We start from the raw sequence: 18,641 nt of genomic DNA on the forward strand, positions 1-18,641 counted from the left end.
CAACAAACACATCTACGGACTTTAGTACATACTACTTCAATTGAATACACCCTTTTCATTGTTATAAATATTTGTAATGCAGTTTTTCAAAACATATGTTAGTGTATTTTTCGTTTAAAGTACTTAGTACTATATTTTACTCTTGTAATATTATTTCTTTCATCTCTTTCTCTTTTTATAGATTACATGTCATGACTGTTTTTGTTTATAACATGTTATTAACTCTAATAATATAAAAAACTGGTAATTTATTTCGTCTAGTCACGATTTTGATTACTCAACTAAAATTTGCAAAAGCAATGAAGAAAGTTTTACATGAAATATGTACGAAAAACACTGGCATCGTATGTCTACTAGAATGAACGATTAAATATTACTTATGTTACAATACTTATAACATGCTAGTATATGATTATGCACACTTTTAAAATTTATATATTTTTCAAACAGTTATTAAATGTTATTAGAGTTTCAATATTTTTGACATGATAGTCTATGACTGTACACACTCCTATATATTGCAGTTTCTTCTTGGCTTGTTCAAGAACCGAATTTTATTTCAGAGGATTTTCTGTCGTCTGCGATAGGGAATGCCAAACATTTGAGCAGTTGACTATCATCTTCGTTGTGAGTTTCACCAACTACAAACAAGTTGGCTACAAGGTTCTTGTTCCCCTTATTTTCTTTATTAGGACATTTGATTTATTGCATTTTGGTGAGCTAAAATTTTACGTGGAATGCTTAGAAGAAGAAAAATGCTTGTTTTTTTCTTTTGCGTTTGCTCGTTTTTCCTTTGTTGTCTTTGTTCAATATATGCACAAGTTGACAGTTCTGAACTTCTGCTGGTGTTATAACCATTGTATCGCATCTGAAAATGCATGCGCAACTTCTAGAAAATCTGAAGTCCCTAAATGAGGATTGAGCAAGCACTCTTATCTCAACACAAAGACATGAACTCAGTAATATTCTCAAGGAATTTGCTGGTATGTTCATGGTATGAAATGAATGATTGGATGTATAATAATAACACAATAGCATTTAGATACAGGTGATGTGATAGTAATAAAATGATGAAGCACCAAGAATATTATCAGTACCAAAACTAAATGGATGTTGAAGGATGTGGTATGTGGTTATGCAACCTTCAAAATGTGCGCGACCATCTTTAGTGATGATTATCAGAAATAAGAACGGAATTCAAAGGATTGTCAGGTGACTGAAATAAAATTACATTCCTTGTTTTTTGAGTTATTAAGTGATGGTTCGCGGTAAAATACGGCCAGAACGTCGTGTGATAACCATTAAATTATTCTAAAGTTGGAATAGTTAGTGTGTTGAAAAACTGACAACACTAAAGGTGTTGGGCTCTTACGCTTGGTGCTATGGAACAAAAGTTGGTCGTGAGATATTATTCTAATGTATTGTGATAACTATTAAATTTATCTTGTGAAGAAAAGATCACACAGAACTTGTAGATAAACAGGTAACATAGTTAAAGTTGTTATGTAAAAACGAATAAGAAATAGAATGTTTAACAAATTAACATTTTAAAAAGACTTTGCATTCCTCTTTCCGAGCAGCCAGGTTAACTTTTGTGGCAAATATTGGCAGACTTTTGCTGACGTAAACTTTCTGAAAAAATTAGTGCTGTGAAAGTTTGCGCAACTTTGTTTTGTTTCACTCTGTATTATTGCTCGTGATAATACAGTTTGTATTTTCGTGAATTGCACACTGAGAAAGTTGTGTTTCAACACAGTATGAGGAATTTAAAAACGGTGTAAACCACACAAAATGTGTACTTTTTAAAGATTTTTATGTGGTTTATTTTTCGTGTTTATCTGATATAATGGGGTTTTTCATTATTTCTAAATTTAATATTACTTATAACTTTAATGATTCAGGTTCAGGCTTAGCACTATGTTTGAAATGAAAGTAATTTTTCTGTCATCCTTTGTGTACCTACTGCATTGGACAGTGTGTATATGCGTAATTTTACAGTTAATGATACCAAACTTAATCTGGATTGATGTTTATAACATGATAGGCCATTTATTTCATGTCTTTGTTTTTGTGGAATAGTCTGAGTTGGAATAAGCTTAACTGTTTATATGGTGACTGAGACCTAATATGTTAGATACCCGTTGAGACCACAATTGATACTGTATAAACCAATGGTGATGTCATTAACTGTAAGTAAATATGAATTAAAATATGATAATGAATATTTACGTTTTTAACATTATATGTTTGAACAGTTAGTGTGTATTTAATTATGTGTGTAAATGTAATATATACAATATATATATATTATCCAGGATAATAAAGAATTTCCCTCAGTGTATTAAGATGTCGTATATTTAACTATTAGTTATACACAGCTTTCATTTTAAATTTAATAGAAGAGTATTGCTTAGTTTATATATTGTGAACGTTAGAGTAAGTTGTTTTGAGAAGCATGCTTATGGTAAGTTTATTTACATAACTGTTTACGAATCCTTTGTTGTGTACTTCAAATGTTGTCAATTGACGTTATGTTACTCGAACCTTCTGAATGTTCTTGTTGCTTGAAATAAATATTATTACATTATAAAGTCTCATAGTTTGCAGAATGTTCTTGGTCTCAGTCAGGCCATTATGTCTTTTTATATGGTCTAACTGTTTATAAGGTAGGTGAGACCTACTATAGCTCCTTGACGCTGAGAGTGAGACTGATTTAGTTGTAATGTACTTATAGACACAAATACAGCCATACTGGTTCCGTGTGTTAAATATTATCTCTATAACTCATTGACAAATTTAGTTTGTAGTTTACTCTCAATTTTGTGTTATGCAAAGTTATTGCCAAATCTTAGTTCTGATCTATTTGCATTTAACAAACATTCTTATCTCTTGTTTTGTTTTACTATGCATTATTGCTCGTGATAATCTGGTTGGTATTTTCTAGTCTTTGTGAATTACACTTACAAAGTTACCTTTAATAAGGTAAGTTATTTTGTATAAATTAATATTCCTTATTTATATTCACTTTAAGCTGTGGCATAATTCTTCAATCAATCTAAATAACTCTTTAATAGCTAGCAACTGCTAACTCATGATATCTAGACATCCGTTTGTCTAATACAAATCATTTTATCTTTTATTATATTTATTTCTGTGCTATGACCATTCCTTTGAATTACAGGATTTTACAACTTTATTATTCAATGCCTTGAGTAACTTATATGAGAAGTCATATACCGACGAATAAATGCGATGACACAAAAGTATTTAAATCATCACATACATGTAACGAAACAAACACCGACTATCAAGTCATATTTATCCAACTTTCCAGCTTTAATCCGATTAACGCTATGAACAATATTACTTTCTATTAGTAATAATTTACACATTTAACTCTCGAAATAAGGGATTTTGAGAGACCCAGTTTACCTCATAATTGATGCAATAGATGGACAGACTCATCAGTGCTCATCTGTACAACCCAAGATGCACAAATTTTCAAGAGATCTCACGAGCAAGTACAGGATTTTCAGTCTTCGAGTGAACAATATGAGGTCCAATGCAAGTATTGAAAGAGCTGTGGAAAGGAGTAAACCGGTAGTTATTATATTACAACGGTGCCTGATTTTGATAAATTGATAGAGGTAGATGAGTGACTTTGGCTCATCGCAATCTACGAGAGCTCGTTAAACAACAAAATCTAGAGAAAGAGCTCAACAGAGAAGAGATAAAAAGAGAAAGAAGAAATTGAGAGAAAAGAAGGACTGGAAATAAAATGAGTAAGAAAAATTGCAAAAGAGTAAAGGAAAAGGATTTAAAAAAGAGCTTGAAAATGGAGAAAATAATAGCACAAATTGAAATCACCAAGCTCATGCAACAAAAAGACAAGAACCCAAGGACGACAATGGAGTCAGGGACAGTCTACTCAAGCTGCCAGAATTTGATGAACAGAAAGACTGGATGGATGCTTTCTTGAAGTGATATGAAAGATATACCCAAAGTGATAATTGAGACAAAGCCAACTCGGGTGTCTGTTTCAACCCACTTCTCACGTGAAAAGGCCTACATGTATATGCAAGCATGACACCATAAGACGCATTGGGTTATGACAACTTTGTTTAAAACTATGAACTTAGTAAGTAAGGTGTTTTGCCAGAAATTCATTGAAGTTAGAGCTGACACTGTAGAAGTTGTTTTTCAGTTTATGGCACATTTACAGTGACGCTTCAAGATGGACTGACATGGCCAAGTATAAAAATAATTTTGAGGGACTGGTATATCTACTAATACGTGTTCAGTTCATGATCATGTGCTCCACTAACACGTCACTTTTCCTAAAAGAAAAAGGACCAAAAGACATGGAAAATATGATCGAGCTGGCAGAACGCAATATGGAAGTTCATGGAAGGAGTATAACTGGCAAATTCAAGAATAACTAGTTAAAATCGAAACCAGGGGTGGCTGATCAGATGTAGGATGCCACCAAAGGTGAAAAGAAGCCAACAAACAGAATGGAGAGGAAATACTATGTTTATTATAGAATAGGGCATAACGAGTAAGAGTAAGTTTGTCATCAACAAGGAAGAGCGAAGAGCTCAACCGAAAGCAAAGAAGTGCTATGCTTGTTATGAAATGGGAAACACTGCAAATGAGCGCAAGTTCATTACCGTCAAGCAGACACAGAAACTGCAATATGAAGAAGTTGAAGCTATCTACAGAAATAATCTTGACAAGAAACAATAAAAAGTGACTATCACCATGGATGCTGCTAACAGAAGAAACAAAATGGAGACACCTTGTCAGAATCATCACAAAAAAGGAAGTGGTACCGTCATGATTAAACAGTGCATGCCTAATGGTCAGCTCAAGTTAGCAAATAGGTCAGCAGTACTAGTGGTGATTGGAGCATATGACAAACATCAAGATGTTTTGACTAACCACAACATGCCAGTAAGCGAAAGCTATGTTGATGAGAAGAAAGTGACAGTCTTATGAGACACTAGATGCAGCAACGAAAAAAAAATCTAGTATCTTATGGCCAGTGTTTCATTTTACTAGTTGTATAGCATATGTATATCTTAGTTTATAAAAAGTGAGTCAAACCAACATATATGCATACAGGGTTTTGTTTGTATGTTATATTAAACAATTTTGAATATGCAAATCGGCAAATCATGTGATAACTATTGTATACATAAAGTTACAACTGAACAACATATGTTAAAACTAGGTTTTAACACCGTTTGTAGACAGTGTGATACCACCAAAAAATGATCACTTTTGGGAGGAGAATATGTCAGGAAACATACTTTTTGTTAGAATATATAGTATGTTAAATATATAGATGTGTTAGGCTAAGGATTCTTTCAACGTATAAGTCTGTGACTTGTTAGTAATAAATTCGATGATAACTGAACAGCACACACTCCACTGGTTTTAAAATAATGTATTTGAAACAAGTTAAATGTATGGGCAAAAAGCCTTTACACTATGTAAATCATAGTTGTACCTTAAATACTACACAGCTTTCTTCTTCTTGTCAAAAGTCCATTTATATTAATTCAGTTGCTTTAAAATACAGTTGACAAGATATACTATTTTTTCTTTATTTTTCTCAAATTAATATTGGTGTATTATTCACTTTCGATGGCTTGTGAGGTATGTTTATTTCGGACGAGTCTCCGATTTATTATGTTTCGTACATTACGTATTACGATTTCAAATAACCGGAAATTTGCATTTAAATTTAGGAGATAATGGAATGTCAATATGTATCTCAAGATGGCTTAGGGAAACATGCAAGGAAGAGAAGTGTATTTTGGACATAACAGCTTTACCCTGGAACCTTTCGCACTGAAAATTACGTTGCAGCGCTATCATCAAGATGTGCGGTCGTCTGATAGAGTGTGACTAAACCTCAGGAATGTAATAATGAGGTAAGGCAACATAATCGTAATAAATGTACTCTAAAACCTGTGTACCTAAGTATTCATTACTTGATTGAGGTGCTGTATTTAAGAGGTTGTCATGTTTTTTTAAAATGGCGTGTCAATATTACGCTATTTTTATTGTTCACGTTGTTTTACTGGGGACGTCCCTTTCTTTCATAAAATAGATCACAGATTTGGTATTATTCACTTACAGATAAATGACATGCAACCCAGAAGAATATTTAATAGATTCTATTAGAAAACTTTTTAACATAAAAAATTCCAGCTGCTGGAAGATTATAAAGATATTGAAGTAATAATCCGTGATAACGAGAAAACCCACTTGTAGAGAAATATATATTTAAAAACGGCTAGTATGGGTTGAGAAAATTTTTGTGTAGAGCGAACAACGTTTCGACCTTCTTCGGTCATCGTCAGGTTCACAAAGAAAGAAAGAGGTAACTGACCGATAGCTGACCACATGCATGTTTGAAGAGGGTTGTGTAATTGAGTGTAGGAATGTAGAGGGCGTACCAAAATTGTAATTAAAGATGGTAAGTACATAACATGGGCATTCTCCAAATATGTAACATCAGCCAGCTCAAAGACTCTTTTAATTTCAAGTCTAATCTTAATCAACTTAATCATAAAGCCTTAATGGCCAGTTTCGACGTTATATTCCTCTGTACAGAAGTCCCAACCGTTGAAGCCTGCAAAATAGCCTTAGAACTCTATATCTGAGACCCTAACCTATCAATAGACATTCCCAGAAACCAATTAGCAATCCTCACAGAATTCACCACGATGAAGACAAACTTCATGTTCAAGAACCACAACCATATACAAATAAATGGCCTAAGCATCACATGTTCTGACCAATATTTTTATGACACAAATTGAAACACAAGCAATTAACACAGCATTACATCCACCACTATACTGGGACAGATACGTAGATGACATAATTGCGGGATTCACATCTACAGAACACACACTTAATTTTTTCAATCGCATTAACGCTATACATCCCAACATTAATTTCACATGTGAACAGGAAGAAAGCAATCAAATTTCATTTCTTAATCTCAAAATTACAAGAACCAATACACAATTTAAAACAGAAATCCACCAAAAAATCACCCAAAAAACACAGCCATAAAACTATGCTCACCAGATAAAATTAACGACGAATTAAACAAAATAAAACAATACTTCATCAACATCAATAAGTTTCCATAAACCAAAAAGCAAAATCAACTAACAAAAGTAAATATCGCCCACGAATGAAAAAAATCACGAAACCATATACTGCTGCATACCATATATTCCCGACATCAACAGAAAAATAACCTTCATTTGGCAAAAAATAGTAACAAAATATGACATTCCAGTTAATACCAAATTTATTCAAAAACCAGGCACAAAACTGAGGTCTATATTATGTAAAAACTACACTGACAAACACCACACCAACATTATTTATAAAATACAATGTGATAACTGCCACGACTTCTATATTGGAGAAAAAAGTAGAAAAATGGAAACCAGATTCAAAGAACATAAAAAGTCACCTTCACACGTTTTCGAACACTGGAAATCAAATAAACACCTAAATACTAAATAAAGAAACAAACATAAAGAAACGCAAAATTAAAGAAGCCTTATATAACAACTCAAACCCAAAATAAACCAATTCAAAGGAATACCTTTATATCTATATTAATAAATATAGTCAAACATCTAAGCACTCCTCTACATTTCTACACTGTTTCTGGTAACTTCCAAATGAATGACAACAGTTAGTTTAAATTTCTTACTTTTAAATTAAAGAACATGGCTGAATATTAAGATGATGTAAGAAACCAATTACCGGCCCGGCATAGCCAAGTGTGTTAAGGCGTTCGAAATCAAGGTTTCACTGACTTTCAGGTGCTACAAATGCAAAACATGCTCATGAATGTGAAATGTGTATGTCTAGTTACATTCTTCAAAAACTTGTACTTTTTAAATTATTATATTATACTAGTGATTGTTTATCGCTTTATACTGCACACATACCTTTAAGTTTGTTCTTTTCGTGATGGCAAGGGATGGCTTCAGAGGAGTGGAACCTGTACCCTGCAGGCTGAGATCAGTCCTCAGCTCTACACGAGGAAAGATGGTGGGACGATCCTGTCTACTGCCGATGGATTTTTCAGTCTCAACCTGCCTGGCTTGAAACCCACGGAATCCAAAACAGTGGGATCCGACACAAAACATGAGTGTTTAAAGTGATCTTGACAAAGCTTTGAATGGTGTGAAGGAGTCCAGTTCTTCCTATTAACCATCCGCACCCACTGTCGCTACCTTGCCGGTTCCTTCTCGTTGCACGAAACGAAAAGAAGCTTTTGCCCAATGCCGAACCGTTTTTACAACCATAAGCAACGCAGTAAACCATGTTATCATAAAACAAACACAAAATAGCAATATCAAGAAAAAAAATAGTATCACAAAGTATGTAATCCGAAAACAGCACCGATAGATTTACATAAAACATCAGCACTGAAAGGAACACAGTGGTCGGCGCGCAACAAAGCGTGTTTGGCAACTATTACGTTATTGTTGTAAAACGTCACGGAAACAGCCGAACGACCGAGAGGAATTTGAGTTCGAGGATCCGCATATTTTGTTTCATTTTTACTCAAAAACTAAAGTGTTTAAAAATATGGCAACCACACAGGAATTATACCTAACCAAGGTACAGTTTCTAAGGCAATTATTAAATTTGTTGAAAATTCACCTTTAACACACACACATATATATAAGGGTGACGTAACTCTCCAGTTAATAATTTGAAAACAATATTATTTCAACTGCTTACATTATATTCCTATAACGTGTACAAATCATGATTGCTATTTACTGAGTTATATAATACACCTTATGAATAATATCATTTACTGCTTTTTCTATATTAACTGTGTAACAATTTATGCTTTTTTATTAGAAAAGACATTAAAATATTCAAGACAGGCAAAACACACAATCCACTGTGCAGATTTTGCCCTAAAATAAACGTTTAATTATTATTTTTGATAATTGATTCTACTTCGTAACAGCTTCTAATGTTATTACTCTCACGATAACCTACAGATGGCGCTCTAGAAATAATGTATGAGGAGCTTCAGCAAATCGTTTCAATTGCTTAGGCGTGTTAATGTAGCGTTTGTTGCTGAGTGTTGCTGTTACTAGTGGCGAAGAAAAAATACTTAAATCTTGAAAATCTTCACCATTTCCCAGACGACTAGTGAAGATGACCACTCAAGATCCAGGTAAAAATATTATATTGAAACATATTTTACCTTTGGTTCGTGGTGTTGTAATTGCACGGTTTTTCTTGTTTGGTGAATTGTAGTTGTACTCGTAACAGGTTCACTGACCTAAGTAGTGGGGCTCACGGCCTTCTAACCAGTCAGATGGTATTCTTTTGTTGGCGTGGCTAACGTTATGATTTAAGTTATAATGTCTTCGACACGGATTGCTGTTTAATTTCGCTTTTATTTTGACCACTTACTCACTGTCCTTAGATCTATTAATTGTAATGTTTTTATAAATCTCCTATTTGAAAATTGCTATTAACAACAAAGAAGTATAGACCTTGATCATATTACTTTATAACTTCGATGAAATAAATGACCAATATAAATAATTTCATGATACAGTAAATGGCTATTGTATGCAGTTATCAGAAAACGTAAATGCATTATATATGTGTTTATCTGTTTATACTTCTGTGGTGGTGACAGTCTAATGTTTTTCCGGTTGTCACACCACAAGTGTGGAAACACAAAAGTCAGTATTCACTAAAACAGGTAAAACTAATTTGTACGAATTTATAATGGTATTGAAATACCCCAACTTAATTAGTTTCATCGAATATTTTGATATTAGGATTATAAATATGTTTAGAAAACTTTTTCATTTTTTGTATAGTAAATATCAATGGTCAATAAAATTATTCAATAACACTTTTTGTTCAGTTTGCTTACACATAGAAGTTTATATCGTTATGTTGATTTTTCAGTTTTTGTTATATAACTTTATTAGTAGATTTCAGAAAAGCGTACATTTGTAAATGCAAGGCGATATATTTTTTCATTAGGTAAATTAAATCATTTTAGAGAAACTGAGCCACACGTATCATATTTACACGTCTTAAAAACAACTTCGCTTTCCTCATATGGAATTTAACACTACTCTTTTTACTCCTATTTTTAACTAATATACACTTATATAAGTTATTTTAATAACTTGTAGAATTATTAATTAGAAAAGGTTACTGTTCCTGTAGTTCGAACATATTCAACGAATAGTTAGTCAATTGTTGTAGGTATATTGTAATGTAAGTTTGATTTTAGTATTTCAAGAAATATTTATGATGGTTTTGATTAATTCTTTTATAAAACTAAGTAAAGTGGACCAGCCTTCAAAGATAAGTACTTTGAACTGAGCGAAAAAAGTGTAATAATTGATAAACACCGATAAAAAACTTTATTACGCACTAGGTGGTGGTTAACCGTTAAGGAAGAAAAACTGTATATAGGACAATACTAAATGAAGTTTTCCCTTCTTTTATTGTTAAATCTCTAATGATCTCATTCCATACTCAGCGTCGTGAATAATAATAATAATAATTAACTAATTTAACTTGTTAAACACTTGTGTTTTTAAATACAAAGTCAAAAGTCTATAAAAAGCGGAAATGTACCCTGTTTAAGTCTTTTTCCTTTTTAATTCCCCTTCCCGGGCAAAATTGAAATAGTACATGCTGGACATCTCGCAGATACCACACAAAAACCAGCCAACAATGGGCGATGGAAACTAAAGTCTATTTAAAAAAATTGTAAATGTACCCTATTTTAGGGCAAAAATCTTAAAATCAATAGCTTATGTACACCATTGGACAGTTAACTGTTATTATATAAAACAATTTGGTAATCGAGCCAGCCAATATTGAATGCTAACATACACACAAACATATAGAGCTGTTTTTGTGCGAAATTCAAAACGAAGAAACAAAATGTTGGCAAAGTAACGTAAGTTTAAAGTCGTGAGAAAGCAAATCAAAACTGAAATTATTAGAATTACTTAAATCAATTTAAATTTTGTTAAAACGATTATTTATATTAATTTAAGGTTTCATTTCAATATACGAAATAAAGCATTTTAATTTTGTTCGTTTTCTGTGGTAGAAAATTAGACACGAACACAAGTTTTTTTCGAAGTTATTTCGTGTATTTTAAAATTACTGACAAAACTGAATAACATAAGTGCTTTGCTGCAAATAAATATTTACTTTGGTTTAATTACATTATGGGCACAGTTTGAGTATAAAATGAATAATTAGAGAAAGCAAGCAAAAACAAAGTTGTAAAAAGTGAGAAAGTTTGCAACCTTAGCTGGGGAATAAGTGAGGTAATCGCAAAAACTACAAAATGTTCAAAATTACAAGTAAAGTTTACTTAAATTTACATTCTTGTCTCTGTGTATTTGGTGCAACAAAAAAAAAGATTAGCATTCAGTTTATGCAAACCAGGGAGGAAAAAAGTTTATAAATGTGAAGGTAAATCTGTTATATTTAATATAACTTAAATATGAACATAAATAGCTTTTTAATTTTAAAAAATGAACATGAGGCATGATGATCTTCAACTTTTATTTTCCACAACATACAGTAATAAAGTTATTTTGTACTATTAGCACAACTTCCTATATTCATAGACTTAAGTTTTATATGGAGAAGTTACCATTAATTTTTTTTGCAGTCTTTTCCCTTATGTTCGTTTTCTGCTTCGTATAACTGACTACTAGGATTATTTAAGTGTTGTCAAACATGATTGTAAAATTAGTATATTGTTATAATAATGGTGCACAATATGAAATCGAGGTTATTGACTCTTTGTGATCTTGTTTACCTAGTAAGCCACGTGCTTTGATATACAAAACTTCTTTTGTTTCAGATCATGTATGCGTGAATCATCATGGTCCAATATATAATGTATTAATAACATTATAAGAAACGCCATGCACTGCACTAAGGAACAAGGGCATTTTACTTACATAATATCGATTGCACTTAAACACGGTTTGTCTACTAGTTGTTATCTGGATCTTTTTTCGAAATATCGCTGTCTTTTTGTATCCACGTTTCTTACAATTAATGACTTATTTGACTACAAAGTTATCTAGAGCTGAAATAGTTAAAAATATTGCACTTAAAAAGATTATATAAAAAGTTACTGTTATGAAATATTGTATAAAAGCAATATATTTCAGTTATAAATGGATTAGTAATGATTCGTGTACATTTAAAAAGTTTCATATACGAAAAGGAACAATTAATATTTGCTTGGCGGCAATGTCAACATTACCTACTCATTTCAGGATACAGACCACTGATTTGTACTGATCAGTGACACAGAGTTGCATGTAGTTGTCAGTGGCGCATAATCAACAAAATGTATCATTTAAAAATATTAAACTGAAATAAGTTACTCAAAGAAAACTATTAGCTCAGAAATGTGATGCTGTACAAAAGGTAACTGGTTTTGAGATCTATATGCTTTTTGTTGTTTATTTTTGAACATCCCCACCAAAAATCAACATAAACAAAAATATTTAAAGCGACATTTAGTCGCTTGTCATTTAAACATACCTTAGAATTTTATTATCTTGTGCAAAAATGTACAGCTAAACAATGAACAGCCTTTTTTCTTTAAAAAGATAATTGCGATTTTTGATGAAAAAAAAATTCCAATCATACCTAAAAATCGTCTTCCAGACGTGTTTCTCACATTTTTCGACGCCGTTGCAAAATTTGACCCTTTCTCTATACGTGAAAGTATCATACATGCATGTAGAAGTATACAAAATAATCACTGCATTTGAACCGTTGATGTATTAACATTAACGTTGTAAAGGTTTAGACTTTAGAGTGTCTGTAACGTGAACTCTATTCGTTCAGAACTTATCAGCTTAGACTGGGTAGTGATATTTGACAGACAAAAGATATGTAAAACAAGTAAATTTTGATATATCTATGACATGAAATCGACTATAAAGTAATTAATAGAATTATGGCACTAATTGTATGTTGAACGTGATTTTAAACACGAACATTAAAAAACTTTGTTTTATTGTTACACAAACGCGCAAAACTGAAGATCTTTGTTTTGATTACGATTCAAGTTCCTTCGTCTTCGAAGAAAGTGATGTGATGTGTAAAATGTTAATCGTTACAAGGTTTGTAAATGATTTGTACAGCAAACGATTATTCAAATTATATTTGTTTTAAAATGTTACGATAATAGTTTTTTGTGAAAGTATAAATTGAAACTTTTTTAGAAAAACTCATTATACTACACTGATTACATATATAAAGAGTGTTAGCTTATTTTTTATGTTTGTAAAGCGAAAATTGAAGCATGGCTTCTAGGAACAAGTAATATTGAGTGTTCACGAAAAATGATATTTTTCCAAATACATTCAATGCTAAAATACCTGGCACGCTTGAGAATTTGAACCTGTGTGTTTGTGTGATATAGAACAAAACCACATTTAGCTATTGTGTCCATCACGAGGAATCTAACCTCGGATTTTAGTGTTGTAAATCAGTAGACTTGCCGCTGTCCTACCGAAGGACAGTGTTTGAACACTTGATATAACAAGACTAGGGGTATTCTGAAAATAAAGCATTATAAAATCGGAAATAAAACGCTGTCTTCGGGTTTGCATATATTACTACATATATTACTACCAAAATGAGTTAAAATATGGTAGATGACGTCTTTAGTATATAATTCCTGGTTTAGTAATTTAGCTAAATAATTTCTAGAATTAATGCTACGAATTTTCTAGTACAAGCATATTCTCTTGAAAAAAACCTGTATTAAATATGTATGTGTGTTTTCTTATAGCAAAGTCACATCAGGCTGTGCTGTGTCTACCGAGGGGAATCGAACCACTGATTTAAGCGTTGTATATTAAATATATGAAAATAGATGTAATGTTATTGAAACAAATTTGTTTGTCCCGTGATGGTTTAACTGTAATTTTACAAATTTAAAACACCAAAATCTGGAGTTTGTTTCTATACGGTGGATAGAGCGTATAAAACCCATACTGTAACTTTACGTCAAAACATATAGACAAACAAGTTTTCTTTCGAAGAAAAGAAGTTTAACTTATAGAATAAAACTTTAACAATGAAAATGGCAAATTAGTATATCGTTGATACATGCTATTAGATCTCCAAAATTTTTATGAAAGTAAAAAGTGGAATAAAATATTGTTAATTCTTGGGATTATAAATAATTACTATTTAAATTTATTATACTGTAATCATGTGCCTACTTTATGTAAAGACATTTAATTAAACATTTCGTGCAAACGTGTAAAACTATCAACGCCAGTCGCTCGATAAAGTTTATACAGCTGCGAGTGTTGAAACCATGGGTTGTTGACCTGTAGTTGTGCGCAAGCGCCAATGAAAGGGTTTTCCTCTACTGTTGTGCTATATAGCATGTGATAAGTACGAAAGAAGTAGGGGTAGATTTCTCAGTTGCTTTCGCAGTTTTTTTTCTCTCTCTCTAAGAAAAATAACCTGCTAATAATCTTTAGAAGATATAAGAAGTGCTTAGCAGCAGAGGTAAAAGTTGTTTTAGTGACAACGTATAACACTTTCCCTATTAGGTTTATTCCTTTGAACAAACAAATCTTGTAATCTAACATGCAAGAGAAAAAGAGTTCACTAATTGGAATAAAGCATTCCTATTTATGAACCAGAGAACTAAAGTAACCCTGTGATTAGCAGAAAAATTACTTTTAAAAACTGTTGGAGAAAGTTGTAACTGACTTATTTAATGACTTCCTTATTTCGAATTATCTTTCAGGAAACGAAAATAGGCCGGCGGTTTCTTGGTAAACAAATAACATTAGATATTTAAAAAGTTTAACGTTTTATTTTGTAGAACATTGTCTTGGCATAGTTCTCACAAGACATGTTTTTATAAGTCGTGTCATGAAAATAGATACAATAGTTAAAATTGAAGAAATTATAATGAGTCTTGTTAAATATTTTGTGGATAATTGTAATAACCAAACAGCAAACATAATAAGATATTGTGCATAGTAATGTTTTGAGTAATATTATGGCGGTTTATCAAATGGCGGGTGAAGTGTGTGCATGATATAGAAAAACAATTTAATGAGATAGCATAGCGATCAGAAAATTGAACAGAAAGACGATAATGATATGAAAACTTGGCTTACAGAAAGGGTCAAATGAACCATGAGACTTAGTACAAGAAATGAACATTCATCATTGCAGTAAGAAGTCATTTCCACATTGTCACCTTTAGGGGAACTGATGCATGCCCCCCAGAAAATTGTTGAAAACGTAATGCTATAAAATTGAATCTTGAGGCATTATAACTACATATACTGCATATACACAATGTAACATATTAAATTAAAATGATAAAGTTTTAATACATAAGCTGTAGCCATACAGGCCAAGGCCTTGGCCTGACTGACCTTTATGCTTCTTATAGCCCTGTTCTTAACAAAATGTTCAAAGGACATTATTGGTGTAGAAGCTTGGTTCACTTAAGTATTTAAATGCTTTGTACAACACAGAGACAAAAGGACATTTGTGGTCTAGAAACAGAGGTTACTTAAACATTAACTCCAAATAATTAAAGAGGAAAGATTGTATTATTAAACTGTTTATCAATCAAATAAGCAGCAGAGCTGCATTAGGAGGGAGTTTGAAGAGTATGATTCATCACTGTGTAATGAATAAACTAAATTCATTGACAATATTTTGAGTTCCATGAATATCTTCAATCTCAGTGTTCAGTATTAGGACCTGACATATCTTCAACTGTCATATTTTGATAAAAGAGGCTGTTTGTTTGTTTTAAATTTCAGCAAAGCTACAGGAGAGCAATAGGCACTAACCATTCCTGATTTAGCAGTGTAAGACTAGAGGGAAGGCAGTTAGTCATCACCACCCACTCTTGGGCTACTCTTTTACCACTGAATAGTGGGATTGACTGTGTCATTATAACTCTCTCACAGCTGAAAAGGGGCAAGCATGTTTGGAGTGGTGGTGATTCAAACCCACAATCCTCAGATTATGAGACAAGTGCTCCAACCATTTGGCCATGCCAGGTCTAATTAAAAGAGCTACATAGGAACAACATTGTCCATTCCATTGAGATATTGGTCTGTTGGGGGTATCTTTATCTTATTTCTTACTTAATGTATATCTTAGATTTTTTTTCAGAATCCTTGTATATTGTGCTTAGTACTTACTCTCTTCTGTCTTGAACTGTCACTAATTCAGGAATGTAGGGTTAACTGAATTAATTGTTGGTAACTGTAAAATCAAATACATAATACCATGTTGAAAAGCACACTGTAAAAGATCTTAGCATGTGCCCATGCACTTGGTGTTAATATACATGACTTACAAGGAGAATGTATAGGTATCCTTTAGAACTTAAATCAAGGTTTTTTACTGGTCAAACTATGATCAACATACTCTATTTGTAATCATAGTAGTACAACACTGGGTATTATTCTAGATCAGGACATGTCTGGTCTAACTATATCAGAAAAGATATCCTGTAACAGGGTCCAGTAAATAATATATTAGTGTGTTTGTCAAGTACAAACTAGCTTTTCTACAAGATTCATTCATAGTAATGCCTCATTATAAAACATATCACCAAAATAGTCATATTTAATAATGTAATTATTGTTCACCTTAGTTTCTCAAGACACATTAAAAGCACACGGAACTTTAAAATGTTTACACTAACTCTGTGGTTAACTGTAGAGTTAAAAGTTGGCCTTCTTGATTTTAAGACGGATATCTTGCAGTCCTTCTCATTTGGTTATTGATAATTGTCCATATTTAGTCCATTAATAGTGCATTTGGAATTACTTAAAGCCATGTTAGTTAAAGAGCAGTAATTTTATGCCATGGATGACCTTTTCCAGGCCATTAAGTGTAAAAATCACTTGATTTCTCTAATATTCTCACTGCAAACCTGGATTGAAAAGGTCTGTTTGTTCAGTTTACAAAATTGAAATAGTTTTTAAATTTTATACTTTATTCAAAATCCTCCACCAATCAACATCAGATAACACTATCATTTAGTTGAATGGGAAAAATAATAAATTGCAAATCAGAAATTGTTCATCTTTGAATAAGAAACAGAGTTTCTTTCCAGGTTGTGCCAAAATAGTTGTATATTCTTACAGAATGACATATTTATTTTAGGTGTAATATTCTTAACTTTATTAAGTGTATTTCTCTTAATGTTTTTGTTGCAGAGTAGACAAATGGTAGCAATGGCTTAAGGCCTTAGTTCATTGGGATTTTGTTTCATCAACATTTCTCAGTTAGGCACATGTATTGATTGGTTACTAAGTGCAGTCCTCATACACAGTATAATGGTGTTTGTGTGAGTAGAAATGACTTTTTAACAAGTATATTAGTAGGTGCTGTATTTGTGTATTTTAAAGTATGGGAATATTGCAATTTTTTTTTTTTTTTTTAGGGGAGAGATAAGGATTTCCAAAAATATATCAACTTAAGAGACCCCACCCCTTAGACAAATGAGTAATCAAACAAAAAGAAAAGGAGAACCTGTAGTTTAGAAATGTGGGGTGTTGAAACAAAAATTTAATCTTTGTTTGCAAATGCTTACTGATACAGTTAACTGGTTCCTTAAACTAAAGAAATAAATATGAATGGTCTGGAAATATAGTTCAGAGTAATTAATAAGGTTTCTCATTAAATACAAAGATGTCTAAAAATATTTATTGATGATGTGCACAGTTTAAAATATACAATTTCCCGATATATTCATTTATTCATGAAATTATTAAAACACAATTTGTGGTTATCAGTTATTTTTTTCTTTTTGTCATCTTGTGTTAATAATATTTCACTGCTTAATATAATTCTTAGTGATATGTTTCATGATGATATAGAAGTTATTTATCATTAAGCAGAAAATTTAATGTTAAAACTCAAATTAAAGATTAGCCCAATTTCCTCATTAAATAGTATAGTTTCTTGTTTTAAAATTCAAAATGAGCAAAAGATGTTAGAAAGAAACAAGATGTTACTTTTTGTATGCTAGATGAGTTAATTTTTGCCAACAAATATTTTAAGTAGATCGAGCAATATCTGTTGACTCCTAAAACATGTTGTTCTGTAGCCTGATAATTGTGGAGCTAATATTGTTCATAATATAGCAATTGAAACTGTCTAATAGCATGAGTTCTTCTCCTACATATATTCTGATTTAACACACTGTGACCAGGAGTAAATTGAAGTGGAATAGTCATAAATGATGTTCTGCCTTTTGAGGATTCAACCCATTAGTATTCCTGGTCTCTTGACTGGAATGTCAAAGTGGAGCACGGAAGAAAGTTCTACCTCTTTCAAAATCTCAATTTAAACATTGCTTGTGACATCTATCACTTTGGTCCTCTTAAAGAACATTCTGCATGAAAATGCTTCCAGAGAACTATAAGCAACAAGATTAATTACTTTATTTTGCTATATTAGCATAACTTAGAGAATGATAGCATAATATTCCACATGAACCATGCAGGGAAATGACATCTGGTTGTCCATGTCTTCAGTTC

The sequence above is a fragment of the Tachypleus tridentatus genome, chromosome 1 (genome assembly GCF_004210375.1).
Source record: "Tachypleus tridentatus isolate NWPU-2018 chromosome 1, ASM421037v1, whole genome shotgun sequence".
In the NCBI taxonomy this organism is placed as follows: domain Eukaryota; kingdom Metazoa; phylum Arthropoda; class Merostomata; order Xiphosura; family Limulidae; genus Tachypleus; species Tachypleus tridentatus.